Source organism: Myodes glareolus, chromosome 3 (assembly GCF_982192425.1).
Source record: "Myodes glareolus chromosome 3, mMyoGla1.1, whole genome shotgun sequence".
Classification (NCBI taxonomy): Eukaryota; Metazoa; Chordata; class Mammalia; order Rodentia; family Cricetidae; genus Myodes; species Myodes glareolus.
Genome location: NC_142028.1, coordinates 79,385,603 through 79,400,581, shown reverse-complemented (window position 1 = coordinate 79,400,581; position 14,979 = coordinate 79,385,603). Strand labels below are relative to the sequence as shown.

At 49.3% G+C, this 14,979-nt stretch overlaps 1 protein-coding gene across 1 annotated transcript in view; it reads left to right on the top strand.

The window, feature by feature from the left end:
* Positions 1–14,979, top strand: part of Trabd2b (TraB domain containing 2B) — a 194,782-nt gene that overhangs the window by 2,916 nt on the left and 176,887 nt on the right. The gene's annotated exons all lie outside the window — the stretch shown is intronic.

Here is a 14,979-nt window from a genome sequence, read left to right as displayed (position 1 = left end):
AGCCCCACAGTATCTTGGTCCTGGTCTCTGATCTTTGTCATGCTCCAGCAGAGAACCAGAGCCAGGTCCCATCCCCCTACCCCCACCTCTCCGCTTTCTGCCCCAAGCAAAAGCATCTCTCTGGCTCTGGGACAGCACTGGGCTGCTTTGTTGGGGTCAGGGGAAACTACTACGTGCCAAAGTTTGGGTGTTTCTTTCCATTCCAGTGGTTCCCTGTTGGGGATATCCACTCTCCACCTGCTGTGCTTGCCTGAGCAGAAAGAATTTCCCCGGGAGCATCAGAGTGATACAAAACAGAAAGAGGGAGATGCCCATTTGCAGGAGGCTTCCCCAGGACCCTGGGGACTTGGAACTCAGGGCTGTCCTGAGCTTGTTTGGACACTCACCTCTGAGTGTGTCTGTATAGAAACAGCACAGACGTAGAGGGCATGGTGCCTAGGCTGTGCTGGCAGGGAAGGCATTGTGGGCATGGCCTCCACCAGCACAGGTCTGCTGGTTACTGCCAAGTTCTTCACAGTTCCCCGGGGCCTTTGCTGAGGTCTGCTACTCTGGAGCTGCCTCCTTAAGACTGGGGGAGCATCCAGTGGGCAAAGGAGAGTTTGGGGGGTAATAATTTCATAGAAGTGTGTTTGCTTAAGATCGACAGTTCTAATTTCTGAACCTAGGGAGTAGGGGAGAAGGGAGGGGCTTAAGAGCTTTAAAGTATCTGGCTGTCAGAGACCTGATCCAGCAAACCGTCTTTAACCGCCTGTCTCTATGGACAGAGGTCATTCGCAACTCACTGGTCCCAAACTCAATTCTGAGGCCCTGGGAACAATAAGTTCACATCTGTTCCTGGAGAACAGAGCTGCCTACTCAGGATGGGAACTCCTGACTTGTAGATGCTACAAGGAGGCACCAGTATAGGGTCTGGGTTGATGCCCTAAGTGAAATGTGGCCTCAAAGGCGTGTGTGCTCATCATTAAGGAAAGGAGATAGACTCATAAAATGACTAGATCCCAGACTCTATCCCTGGGATCAGACCCAATTGCTCCAGAGATGTTGCAAGCTCCTCACCAGGGAAACGGCTGCTGAAGCTGATCCCCCTTCCGAGATCTCTGGCCTTTGTTTTTCCAGGGGAAATGCAATATTGTCCCCAGGGAGGTAAGAAGCCAGATTGATTTGCCGGCCAAATGAAAGGCGGGTTTGTGAGTTCTCCTGCTGGCTCTCCCATAATTGTGGAGTCCTTACCCAGAGGGCCCGGTGGCAGGAATATTGGGGCAGTTAGTCACGCCCCGCAGGGTTCTGACTACGCCTGCCTCCATCTCCACGGGGAAAATCCTGTGTATTCTCTGCCCCAGCGCGGAGCCCTCTGAACAGAGCGGCTCTCCTCTTCTGAAGTGATTTTCCCCTTGCCAGCCTCGTGAGCTGATATTATCAGTGGTCCAGGGGCCCCCAGCACTCACCGCCCGCCCATCTCATTTTGGAGGCAGTTTTGTGGGCGGCCTCTCTGCCCATATTCCTCATGTCTAGCCGCCATAGATATCTATTTTAGATTTGGGAGGTGGGGGGGATCCACTATCATGCTTGACATCCTTTTTGTACCAACCAGAGAGGAACCTGACAAGGGCTGAAGGGAGCCCTGGAGTTCTCTGGTTAAACAGTCCCTGGCTTTAATCTGTCTCTCTTAAAACAACAAAACTATCTTTCTTCGGGAGTCTGGAAACACTGCTGTTCAACCAAATGACGGCTCTGGTGGGTTGAAAACATTTGCTGCAGAGTGTGCGAGCTTATGTTTTAGGAAAAGTTACTGCGAGCCGTTCATCGGCCAGCAAGGAGCCCGCTGACAGTCTCCAAAGCCCATGTTTGAAGATCAAACAGACTCCAGTTTCTGTTGCAAAAACACTCCCACCCCACCACCAGCCTGGGCCCGCTCTTCAAATTGTTCTTGGGTCCAGCTTCTTGAAAGGGCTGTAGAAAACAAGGCTCAGGCAAAAGCAAACAGGAGTCCTCTCGTTTCCTAATCTGCACACCCTTCACCACCTGCCTGAGAGCCTGCCGGCACCAATTTGTCCTGATAGCATTTTGGAGGGAGGTGATGAAACCGCTCCTTCATCCTTCTGGGCGGCAGCAGGCTGACTGGAAAAAGTAGCAATCCAGAACCTGGGCAGAGGTCAGTCGGGACCCTCAACCTGACAATCAGAAATGCAACTGCTTTCTCAGGAAAGTGGTGTGCATACATGCGTGCCCAGTTTGATAGGAACATCTGTGATGTGTTATTGTACTGAAATATCAGTTAGTGCATTAGGGCTTTTTCTTTCCTCGAAGCAGTACCATTATTGCAGAATCGGGGGTGGGCAGTGAGCGAGGAAGATGAGGAAAAGGCTTAGAAGACTAAGTTTTTTGATGCTAAGGCTGGAGATTTTTTTTTTTAGTTTTAATTTTAATGTTTTGAAGTATTTTATGTATGGGTTTTTTCTTGGTTAAAATATGTATTTTTGCTTGCTCAGTAGAGAAAGATTCTTTAAATTGGACTTGTGGAGGACAGAGGGAGCCTGAAGCCGATAACTGCTCAGCTTGCAGGAAGAGCAAGCAGGTCTCATGACAGGTTTCGAACTTTGATTTCAAAAATAAACTCAAGGTGCTAGATTCAGTATCACCAAGGTTTTACAAATGACCTTGGGCAAGTCAGTTCCTTCCCTTGTGCTCAGTTCACTCTGCCTGTGAAATCAGACACCAGGATTAGGTCATCTTTAGAGCCCCTTCCAGCCCTGACATTCCATAGGACCATTCTAATCAGTTGCAGGTGCCAGGCACCCAGCAGGAAGCTCCACGTGCTTTTCCATTTCACCGAATTCTCCTTGTAACCCTTTGGCTTTCTAAGGTGGGCACCAAGAACGGTTGAATGACTTGCCCAAGGCCACATGGCTAATAAGGAACAGAGCCAGTCCGTGGGGACGCCAAATGACTGAAGAACTTCCTATATGTAGTTTCTGTGCTTGGCAGGGAGTCATGGGCTCCAGGGCAGGGGAAAAAGAGAGCTACATGAGAAGTGGGCATACCCTTTGCCAGCAGCCATATCCACTGCCCAACCCCTGCTGAACAAAGCCAAACTGGGCTATGGTAGGGGTGGTGGAGAGCCAGGCCTGTTGGCACAGCCCCATAATCACAGCTCTTCAGGAAGCTGACGCAAGAGATCACAAGTTCAAGCCTGGGCTGCAGACTGAGGTCAGAGTCTGCCCCGGCAACTTAGTGAGACCCTGTCTCAAAGTGCAAAAGTAAAAAGAGGGTTAGGGATATATAACTCAGTGGTAGGAACTTACTGCACACGAGTACTTAGGTGCTGGGTTCAACCCCTGGTGCTGCAGAACATGTGATGGTGGGGAGCCTGGGATGCTTAATCCTTTAGGCCAGGTCTTATAGTAGTCTTAGAACCTGGAGGTCCTTAACAGCTCTGCTTGCTGCTTCCAGGGACTGGTACTGGCTTCCACTACTCCCTCTGGGGCAGCTGGTCTCAACCTGTGGGTTGCAACCTCTTGACAAACGTCTATCTCCAAAAAAATCATACATCACAGTAGCAGAATTACAGTTATGAAGTAGCAAAGAAAATAATGTTTTGGTTGGGGTCACCACGACATGAGGAACTGCATTAAAGGGTCGCAGCATTAGGAAATTTGAGAACCGCTGCAGGACTCTCAGTCCTTCCTACTTTTGCCCATGCCCTCTATATGGGGAGAACCCTTGAGTTAGATGGTCTTTTCAGGCTTGGTAAGAGAACAAGGTTCATGCTGCGCTGCCCACTGCTGGGCTTTACCAGCATGCACTGTTGCTCTCCAGCATCCAAGAGCCAGCACTCTGGAGCATATCTGCTGAAAGTGCACAACATGTTCATGAAATTCTTCAGTCCCTTCCTCCAGGGGTTAGGAATCATAGAATCAAATGCTGCGCTCCCTTTTTGTGTTGGGTGTCACAGAACCTCAAAGGATATTAACGCTAGTCCCCAGGGAAGTGCCAAAAACTTTCTTGTCATATCTGTTGTAAATTGAGACTTGAAAAAGTTGGATCTTTGGCTATGGTTGCGTAGACAGGCCCAGTGGACTCAGGAATGTTCATTGCTAAAACCCATGTTCTTGAGGTATCTAAAAAGTGGATTGATTTTGTTTTTTTCATAGTTCATGACATTATATGGTGAAATTGTATCTACGGAATGTGTATGTGTGTGTGCATGAATAAGTGTATGTGTGGGCATATCATTATTGATAAAGTAAACTATAAAATACAAAAAGAAATATAATTTAAAAGTACTGAAACTTCTTTCTCTGGATTATGAATTGAATCTTAAGGTAATTCTAAAAGAGGAGTCCCCAGAGACATTCTGGGTACCATCTCCCTGGAATTCATCACCAATTTACCACAGAACTATTGTGAAGCTAGCCCCCAACTGAGGCTAAGCCTACACAGCTGAATACAGAAAGGTCTTCGGCGTTTACATATAGCCATATACTAATCTGCGTCTGGTTCATCAATAGGTAGGAAGTGCCTTATAAATATTTGCAGAGTGATGGATGATGAATGACTAATGGTCTGCACCCATGATGCGCATCCTTTACCCCTTCTGTGACCCAGCATGGTGGAGAAAATGAATGGCTGAAGGAAGGTTGCATAAACCGCAGCAAAGGGTCTCCTCTCATAAACTTTAACTGCTGCGTTGCTTCCTATAGGGACACCAAATCAAGTGGGTTGTTTTCATCCCTCTGAGATACTATGGCAAGGCACCTTATGCTGAGACATTTGTAAACATTGTCCATGATTCTGGAGGCTGTGACGGTAAAGATCAAGGTACCAGAAGATTCAGTATGTGGTGAAGGCTCATTCTTCATACATGGAACTTCTCTGAATCCTAACATGGTGGGTGGCAAGGGATGAGAGAGAATAGTGACTTCCCTCAGCAATTCACAAGACTCTGTCATTACAAACCAGTCTCTTCTCAGAGACCTACCATCCCTAAATTGATCACTCTGGGGGTTAGGTGTCAGCATAGGAATTTTGGAGAGACACAGGCATTGAATATATCGCATGAGGATTTCTGATTCAAAGCAAACCCTCCATTTCTACTTTGCCAATGACTGCAGAATAATCATTTTCCCTCCATGGGCCCAAGTTGCCTCCTTTGTTCCATTGCAGTACTGAGCTAGGCAGTTCCCAGTGCCGACCCCATTCTGCCTGCTGTAATTTTCACGTCTAGCTCTTTATCTTAGGGGGCCTGAGCCAACCCACACCACAGCTTTAAGCCTGACTTATCATCCATCTTTGGCAGGCTTGTCCTTGGTGAACCCTGGCTAATACCTTTCAGGAAATTGGTGGTTCATCGGGGGTAAGATGGGCATAGGAGTGTCTCTCTCTCTGAGAGAGAGGCTCTCAGCTGGTGTGGCATAGCCTGCTTGCCCCCTGCCCAGGCTTGATCCTCTCCTTCATTAAAGATCCCCTTCTTCCTTCACCTTTTCACTCATTAACCAGAAAAGATGCAGTGCAGTGTGATGCAGGATGTGAGCCAGAGACCTGGGAATGAATGGCATAGGTTTTGCCTGCTGAGAGCTCATTACCTAAGAGTGCTGCTTTTTGTACCCTGTAGGGTGGTACAAAAGTCCTGTTTTACAGGGTGGAAACTCAGCCCCACAATATCTGAATATTAGTGGTCCTGTATCCTGGTCCTTCACCCTTCGTAACGAGAAACCCTGCTCTTCCTTGTTCCCTGGCGTGTGTCTGAAAGCTTTCAGAACTGGTAGCCATCTCCCAGATTCTCCAAGAATGCCTGTTCTGAGGTCTGGAGCCTCTCTGAGCTTCTGCAGCAGGCCACCCTCCAGTTTACATTGCTGGGCTCCTCAGCTGGCGTTCTGTGAGACTGAAGTGCTCTCCTTAGGTGGGGAGGGATACTGGATACCCCAGGCAAACCTCAGGCCACAAGCACTATCGCCTCTCTGAATTCTTGGTCCAGGGTCCATTGAGCACAGGCTGCCCCAGGTGGCTTCTTGTAGCTCTAGAATTATGTCTGAAAAGTAGTAAAGTAGTGTTTCCTCAGCCCACCACCCCTGTTGAGCCTCCCACCCACAGCCCTGTGGCCAGGAGCTGTTCTGGAATATCTGTCACATGGTGGGGCAGTCCCTCCAGTGACCCTGCTTCATATGTACACATGGATAGTTTCTGGGTCCAGGTGGCAATTTGAAAAAAAAGGGGGGGGGGCTGCTGATATTTCAGGTTCTGTATCTGGGACCCGATTGATCCAGACCTTGATATCTATGTCTGAATGGGGGCCTGATATTCGGGTGGCAGACTCAGAAGCAGAAACACAGGACAGCTTAGACACCACCATCAAAGGAAAATGAGTGCCCCAAACCGAAGGCGATGATGCTTGAATCAGAAACTCACAGCAAAACTTCCAGGCTCAGGGCTACCCAGGAGCTCTAACTCTGAGGCTCAGAGAACCAGAGAATGGTGAAATCTTAGAACCTTCAGCTCTGAGACATTTCTTGGACCGGAAGAATCTTCACGTCATGAAATCCTAGCCTCTTAGCTTTGAAGCATTTTCAGCTCATCAACACAGACTTCTAAAATCTTGGAGTTGGAAGGGGCCATTTCTCAAGAATTCCAAGAAGCCCCATCTGCGAGCATGTCGGATCTCCTTCCCCCAAGCCTCTCTCCACTCCCAGGCCCAGAGAAAGCCTGCCCTACCGCCAAAGCACTTTCTGATGGAGATAAAACTGAGCGCGTGCCTTTGTTAATAGTTCCCATTTGGACTTCTCTCAAAGCCAGAAAGAGGTTGCCTGGTAAAGCGGCTTTTCTAGGGAGGAAACTGAAGAATGCTGGCAAGCACCCACAGCTGCCAGCCCAACGGCTGACGTTCTTTCCCCCTTGAATTTGCTTCTAAATATTATCCACTTCACTCCTTTTATCTCCCATCACTGGCTCTCTGTCCACCCACTTAATCCACAGGCAGCCGGTGGCCCAGCCTTCAGCTCTGCTTCCTGGCTGCCAAGCCGTCTCGCCAGGCTGCTCCTCCAGGATCCGCAGGCTGCTTAATCGACGCGGTATATCCTGCCCCAAGCTTGGAAACACAGTGACTTCTGCTGGGCCCCCTTCCTCTCCAGGAATTTCCTACTTTTCTCCTCTACTTCGGATGCCCCCAGATTTTGATTTTCGAGGCTCAATTCAAAGTTGCACCTCTTCCAGGAAGTCTTCCGAGAGTGCTGTCAGGTCTGAACTGGTGCAAACTTGACCCGGAGATTTCTTTTATGACCATGCCACGTGTAGTGTTGCTCTCCATGGAATTCTTTATGGAATTTTATGGCATTCTTTCAGCACTTCTATATTTGACTTTATTACTTGGGCAGGCCTTCTTTCCTGATTCTAACCTAGTCCAACTTGTTCTCACAAGCGATTGCAGAATTGGTCCGAGTGTCCTCCCAGTCGGAAGCCCACCTCTGTGAGGTAGCCTGTGGCTGGCTGCTGGCTACCCTCTCTAAAAGGTGAGGCTCTCCTAGCTTCTGCATCTCAGACTTTCTACCTGAGATGTGTCCCATGCCCTCAATATTGTTCCTGGCATCCATGAATCTCTTAGACTAGAATTACTCTCTAGCCTAGAATATTTTGTCATTTTCTCTTCTTTATTTGCTATTTATGATCAACCCCCCCACACACACACACATGCATGCACACACTACAAGTGCCAGAGCATCCCCAGGCTCATCCCTCTGTAACATCTTTTCATGTGCAAACATCTAATTTTGTTCTTCCGTGATCCTCTTGGGTTGGGGGTTCCAGTGACATTGAATGGCACAGGCTTTCTCTCCCCACCCATCACTAGTCACCGTCACGGTCCCACACATCATCTTTTGCTCTCCCTGCTCCTTGAGGGCCCTTTCCCAGTTTTCATTGCCTAGCTAGCTCCTTCTCACCTGAGTGGACTGTCCTTGTTAAAATCCCCGGCTCTTCAAACAAATGCTGCTTCATAGAAAGGACTTATTCTGGATCACAGCGTTATGGAATAACTTCCTATGAACACAGTTTAGTAGTTTGAGTTTAGGTGCCACAATGTGACTGACTATTAACATTGTGTTTTGGAAGGACTGATGGGCCAATTGTACTGGGCTCACTCTGAATGCTTGGCTGCCTTTGAAGAGAGCCAGGAAGTCATCAGACGGGGCTCATAAATGCCTGGGCCCCGGGGCCATTTCTGCAGGACAGCCTTGGCCTTGAGATGTGCGTTTTCTACACCTGTTGCTAGAGCTGTTTTTCTTCCCTATTGTCCCAGGAGGAATCTGTCAGCACCTCACCAGCATCCCTGTCCTGCAGATAGTGCATGCACACATCTCTCTGTCTCGAGTACCCAGGTTTCGTTGGTTACCTTTTATTCTCTGACTTCTTTCTTTCTGACTCACTGGGTCAAGGTCAGGAAGAAGCCTTGGAGGTTTCCTTCCCATTTTCTGTGACCTGTAAACTTGGGTGTTTTGCATAAGCCCCTTGGTTTGCCCCATTCTCCGCAGCATCCTGGTAGATTTTTACCTTCAGAACCCCATATTTATTCCTACTTAAAGCTACACACCATGGGGCGATTCAGTTCAGGAGTCCCCTTCACTGGGAAGCCTTCAGTGTGCTTACTGGGACCACAAATAACCCCAGGCAGGTTATGCAGTCTGCCCTCATCTTGGTCTCCTCATCTCTCAGCGTCATGGGCTGTCCTGGGAGGAATAGCTAGTCTAAAGTACTGTAGTATAGTGTTTTATTTTTCTTACATAAAATCACAATCAGTGAACGATTTTTCCAGACATGTTTCCAGCTCCCTCCTACTGTGCACATGATGTGAGCTAGAGGTGGGCACGAACAACACCCACACTGATGTGATCACATGTGTGGTTGCCTGGGGTACTTCCTTCTTCAGGCAAAGAGAAGCTAGAAAACAGCATACACTGCACCCACACACACACTCCTGACTGCAGTACACCTACAGAAGCCAGGAGGCACCTCTGAGCTCTATTTCACAGGAGAAGAGGCTAATATAACCCTGCCCAGAATCCCTAGTGGAAGGATAATGTCACCCCACCCTAACCCCTATGCTGCCCCTCCTTCCACCCTATCAGGGGTATTTAAAGTTTTCTGCTCTCTGTTATCTCCATGGACTCAATGTGCCTGTGGGGCTTAACCATTTAAGCCTTGGGTTCCACTGAAAAGAACCTATTTAGTGATACAGATACAGCGGAGAAAGGCCGGTTAGAAATCTGGCTCGCTTTAAAAGCCCTATTTCCCATAAGGTCCCTTATTGGCCTTAAGTTGGAGAAGTGACAAAAGTCTACTTGTCAGTGATCTTTCCAACTGTTGATGTCCCAGTTGTCTATGGTCTCTAGAGCTTTTCCTTCTGTCCTAGACCAGCTAGGATATCATCCCCCCAGTCCCCTCCCCCATGTGGCTTCATCCACCCCTTCCTTGCAGTGTGCTCACTGAGCTCAGGAATGGGGTCAGATTTGTTTTCTAGTCGCTCAGACCAAGTATTGGGACTATGGGCATGTCCCCTGATCCCCAGGGATGTGGCCCTTTTTTAGCACCGCGCTCTATATGCAGGTTGAAGGGCTGTGGGTTGGTCATGGGTTGGGTAAACGGATATACTTTGGGACCCCTCCAGTCACAACACTCAGTCTTCATGCTTGATCTTGCCTGGGTTGTTTGGTTGACCCAGCAGTCGAGTCCCCATGCTGAGGCCAGCTGCTGGTCTTGGAGATGATTTTGTGTTCTTGGCGTCCATCAGAATAGTTTTGCTGGGAGGGTGGCGAGAAAGGAATGCCAGCCTCTTGGTAGAGGTGGCTTTGAAGTGCTTTGAGAGATGGGAGTGGAAAGGGTGGTCCACGAAGAAGGTGCCAGTTCAGCGAAGGTGCCAGGATGGGAGAATGTAGAAAGCAGGCACAAAAGAAATCCTGACTGCCTTGCTTTATCTTTGTCCTCTCCCCTCAAGCTCTCAAGATAGCCGCCCTGATTTCCTTTCTGTTAGGTGCTAGGTCTCAGGTTTATCACGGTGCATTCCTTAAACAGTCCTGGGAGGCATCCTTTCCCCATTTCTAAGGGAATTGAGAATACATACTTTTATACCTAGATTTAGGGCACCTAGATTTAGACTTGAATGTTTTGGTACCTGGACTCATAGTTGGACTGGAGTTTCCTGCTTTGAGTGGATGAAAACCGTGGGGCTCACAGGAGCCCCACTGAGGTTGCTGCCAGGTCCCAGCAATGCCTGTGAGCTGAGAGTATTAGCTGAGATACTCTAGTGGTCGCTTTGGTTAGAACTTCGGGTCTGCTGCCAGGCTGCCTGCGTACTGAGCTTGGGAAGCCTGTCCTAAACTAAAGACAGTTCTCTATCCCCATGCTTGGTCTCCCCTGCTCACTCACACACTGCGTCTGGTTGGTCAGCCTGATGGGAGCTATGTGGTCTGACCACCCCAGCATTTGGTCATGACCGCCAGTGGTATGTACGGTCTGGCTTGCCTGGTCTCCGGTTGTTCCCTAGGACAGGGATGGCCTGAAAGGAGGTTTTGAGAAGTTCAGGCTGGAGGCTCAGCTGTGTCTGGGTTATGAGGGTCATGGGGAAGGGGGACTCTTTCTTGCCTAATCATCCTTTATCTCCATTGCTGAGACAAGTGGGAGTTGAGAAACAGCATCAGCTCAGAGTTCCTGGGCGGGGGGAGCCTGATGGGACTTTAACAACCAGATCGTTCTGCGCTCAACAGTCCTCAGCTATGTATAGTTTCCCATTTTGCTCTATCCTAAAGAGAAATACCTTGGAAACACTTAGTTGACAGGATTAGTTATTAAAATATGCTTCATCTATTCATGGTTTTTTTTTCCCCACTCTTGCTTGGCAAGTAGTGGGAATTGCCCTGTGCCAGACTCAATTCCAAGTTCTGGGGTTCAAGTTGTCTGTGGGGCTGCTGGAGACGGGGAGGAATGGATGTGGTGGTAGAGGTGTGCAGAGAGTAAGTTCCGAGTCCTTTCTGTGTGCTGCTCCACTTCGTCCTCACAGCAGGCTTCAGGGTAGATTTAATCCCACCTCGTGGGCCATGAAGAAGGCTCAGGGAGACGATTCCCTTGCCTGGAGTCACACAGCAGACACAAAGAGGGTCTGGAATTGAAAGCATCCACGTCTGGTTGTGAAGCCTGTACCACCCTCCCTGCATCTCATGGAAAGGGAAAATGTGCTCCAGAAGAGCTGGGTGGGGGCAGCTCTGCTGAGGCTCAAAGTCTGACAAGCAAGCAGTGACAGAGGGTTGAGAGACTTCTGCTGACTTCCGTCGTCCTGAAGTAGGCTGTGGCTCTGACAAGGGGGGAGCAAGGGAGCCTACCTTCCAGCAATGGGGTGAGGGACTAGAATTCGGGACCAAGAGTAGTGGCTTAAACCTCACAGACAGAGGATGCCCGGTGTGCTCAGGGCGAGAGTGAAGAGGACACAAAGGCTGCACGTCATAGCCGCTGTGGTGTGGATGGCCAGGATGCTGCTCTCAGGCGCTTTGTGGCACCGGAGTCAGGAACTGTGACAGGGTGGCACCCCAAGGACTCTCTCTGAGAGCTGTCAAAGTAGCAGCTGCACAGAATGCTGCACCCCACCTGTCGGGCACTGTTGAGTACCACCTGAAGATGGCGGGGGCTTGACTGGGGCTGAAGTCATCTAGAAGTTCTGTGGCTGCTTCTGAAAGGGCTGAGCCTGCATCCTTGTTATCCAGACTTTTATGGGTGCAGATGATTCACTGAACATAGCCGACACCCTCCTCCCCTCTGCCATGAATCCTTGTCTTGGCTTTAGTCTGAGACCACCTAAGCTCAGCACTGAAGGGCCGGTGGCAATCCTCAGGTTCCAAAGCAGCTGGATGTGTGGGGTGAGGTGATGGTGGTAATACTAATCCAGACTGAGGTAATGGCATTGCTCACCACATAGAACACACTGGTGGGAGCCACAGGGAGACACAGATATTGAGACACATGTGGCCACATCGTGGAGCTCTGGCAATTGGACTTGGACTTGGGTGCATTGGCAGGAACAGTGTTCCCACTACTGTGTTCTGCCATTCAGAGTTCGTCTAGTTAGTGACTGGCTCACTAGTTCATGTATTCACGGGTCGCAGATTGGGACACCTCACCCAGAGCTAACTGTACGTTCCCAAGCCCATTGGCTGGAGAATGCCTTTGTGCTTTCTCCATCTCTGACCTTACTGTCCCAGAGTGGGGAATCTCAGCTTCTGGAACTCTTGACCGTATTTGCCCTTAGACTGGCCGGTGTCGGAATGAGTCCAGCTAATCTTATTTATTACAGGGCCTTTGGGGGAAAGCCTGGCACTCTGGCTGCCGTTTCTAACATAGCTGCAGGGGCCGACATAAGCCTTGAATTTCACAGGATTTGTTTGATAGCAGGTTGAGGGGGAATGTCACCTGTTCCAAATAGGAGTAACTTGAAAGCTCCCTGAGCAGAGGTGGGACCCTGGAGGGCCTGCCATCCACACAGAGTAAGCGTGCTGGTTATGAATCTAATGGTGTGGACTAAGGCAGACTTTCCCTAAGCTGATCCTTTTTAGTGGTGTGAGATTGTTAAACCCGAAACCACGCCCCTCCTGAAAAGCCACTTCCTCAGTTGGCTCTGAAACGGCTGGAGAGTGGCATTTTGTCCATTCTGTGTTTACGCTCTGACTTCTCCAATGGTTTGAAGTTCTTTGAGGATAGGAACCTCATCTAATGACGCTGGGTTCCCCCAGGGCTTGGCTGCAAGCAAATACTCAGGGGTTGTGTGTAAGCTCAGCAGCTACATCTCCATACCATCTCCTGAGTATGTGAGTGAAAAAATAGAAAGCCCACAGTGCCACCCCTGACTCCCATCAGCACCACTGGGGCTCCAGATGTTCAGCTCTGGAAGTCAAGAAGCTCAGCAGTCTCCTCCATGCTGTAGACACTAGGTGTTTGGGCTTCCGTAGCCACTGAGAGCCTCCTCCCCTTCTCATGCTCTGACCATCTCCAGCTGGGGCCCTGCAGACAGTGACATCCCACCCATTCCCTAGCGGCCCATCCTGTATGTAGGAGCTGCTTCTTGCCTAGAAGGGATCTCCCCAGTCCTCCCCGACAGCCTTCTTTCTGTGCTTCTGTGTTTTTTCTTTCCAGGGCATGGATCAGAGCTTCTGTTTGCTGGTCATTCCACTATCCTCACACAATATAAATGAAATCTGCTAAAACCAATAAATTCAAACCATGTGTGGGGCATTGGGAGGAGCCAGGACGTCAGAGGGCCACAGTGTGAGGTGGCGTCAGCTCTGACGGCACCCAAGCTGATTTGTGTATGAGAAAAGTAAATATCCAGAGCCGTAAACAGCCCTGGGTCTCCCACTCTCCCTGGGACTCCAAGGCGTTTAATAGGAACACACACTCACTGTTTCTTCTAAACAGAGCCAGAGACTCTATGTGTGCTGACCTAAATTCTGTGCTTTCAATCCCAGGAAAGCCAGCCAGGCATCCTAGTCATAGGCTGCAGACAGGCTGGGCTGTCGGCTTGGATTCCTGCTATCTGGTTTTGGCAATTGGCTAGCACTTGTGCTTTGTAAGGAATTGCTTCTCCTTTTCTTTGTTGTGTACAACCCTGTGTGTTCATCTGTTTGTGCCGCTCTAACAGAATATCCTGGGCTGGATATCTCAGAAACAACAGAAACATGTTTGTGTCTGTTCTGGAGGCCGAGAAGTCCAAGACCTAGTTGTCTGCATCTGTCCTGACTGGTGAGGAGCGGCTTCCTGGTTCCCAGATGGCGCCTGTGTGCTCATGTGGTGGACGGTGGAGGACTCTGGTCTCTTTAGTCCCTTATAAAGGCCCTAGCCCCATCACTAGACACAGCCCAGACCTTACCTCCTAAGATCGCTCATTGCAGATTAGCTCCAACATATGAATTTTGGGGTGACACATACAGATCCTGACATGATAGCAGGGAATGGGATGATACGGCGTGACGCATACAGACGTGGATGTGGTAGCAGTGGATGGGATGAGGTGATCATTCCCAGTATTCATGTGATGAATATGATGTCCAGAGATATAGTTTGTCCAAGATGGTGCATAGAGTTGTAGCTGAACTGGGGCTTCACCTTTTCTTCTTTAGGCCCCTCTGACTTTCCTTGTGGAGCCTGACTTAGAACCCCGGAAGCACCTTTAGGGACTCCTCCTCTGTTCCTCACTCTGCGCTGTCCCTAGGACCTGTCTTTCCCCTTGCTCTCTGTGACCTCTGCAGTGTTTCTTTCCCATCCTGCCCATTTTTGGCTTCAGAAAGAGCCCCCAGAACGAAGACTCAGGTTGGAGGTAGTCAGGTCTTTGCCCATCAATCGTGGGGATTTCCAAAGAGTTTTGACTGTGTTTTCACCTTGCACAATGGCAGTGAGTATGGCTGACCTTTCAAGATGGCTGCCCGGAGAAGTGAAGCTCAGGGAGGCTGTCCCCCATGTTACTTCACTCTACTTTTCCTCCAGTCCTCAACCCTTCGAATGACCCCTTAACTTAGAGAGAAGCTTGGAGAGAAAGTGCCCATTCAAATTGCCTAGAACTGAATGGGCCAGCCTTGCGCATTCACATACTTAAGTGAGGTCAATAAAACTGGTGAAACCTGAACCTTATCAGTGTATTATAACAGTGCTCGCTTCCTGGCTTTGATATTGTGCCAGTGTGTAAGGTGTCACCACTGGGGAAAACCGAATAAAGGCCGTCTTATCTTCTAACCGTATATGAATTGATGGTTAGCTCAAACTGGATAATTAATTGAAATATATGAATTAGAACTAGTTATGGGACTATCAGATGCTTGCAACATACTGAAAGGAGTCCTAGGTTTTATCTCCAGCACTAGAAAAGGAAAAAGAAGGAAGGAAAGGAGAGAGGGAGGGAGGGAGAGGGAAGAGAGGGAGGGAGGGAGGGAGGAGGAAGGGAGGGAAGAAGAAAAGAAG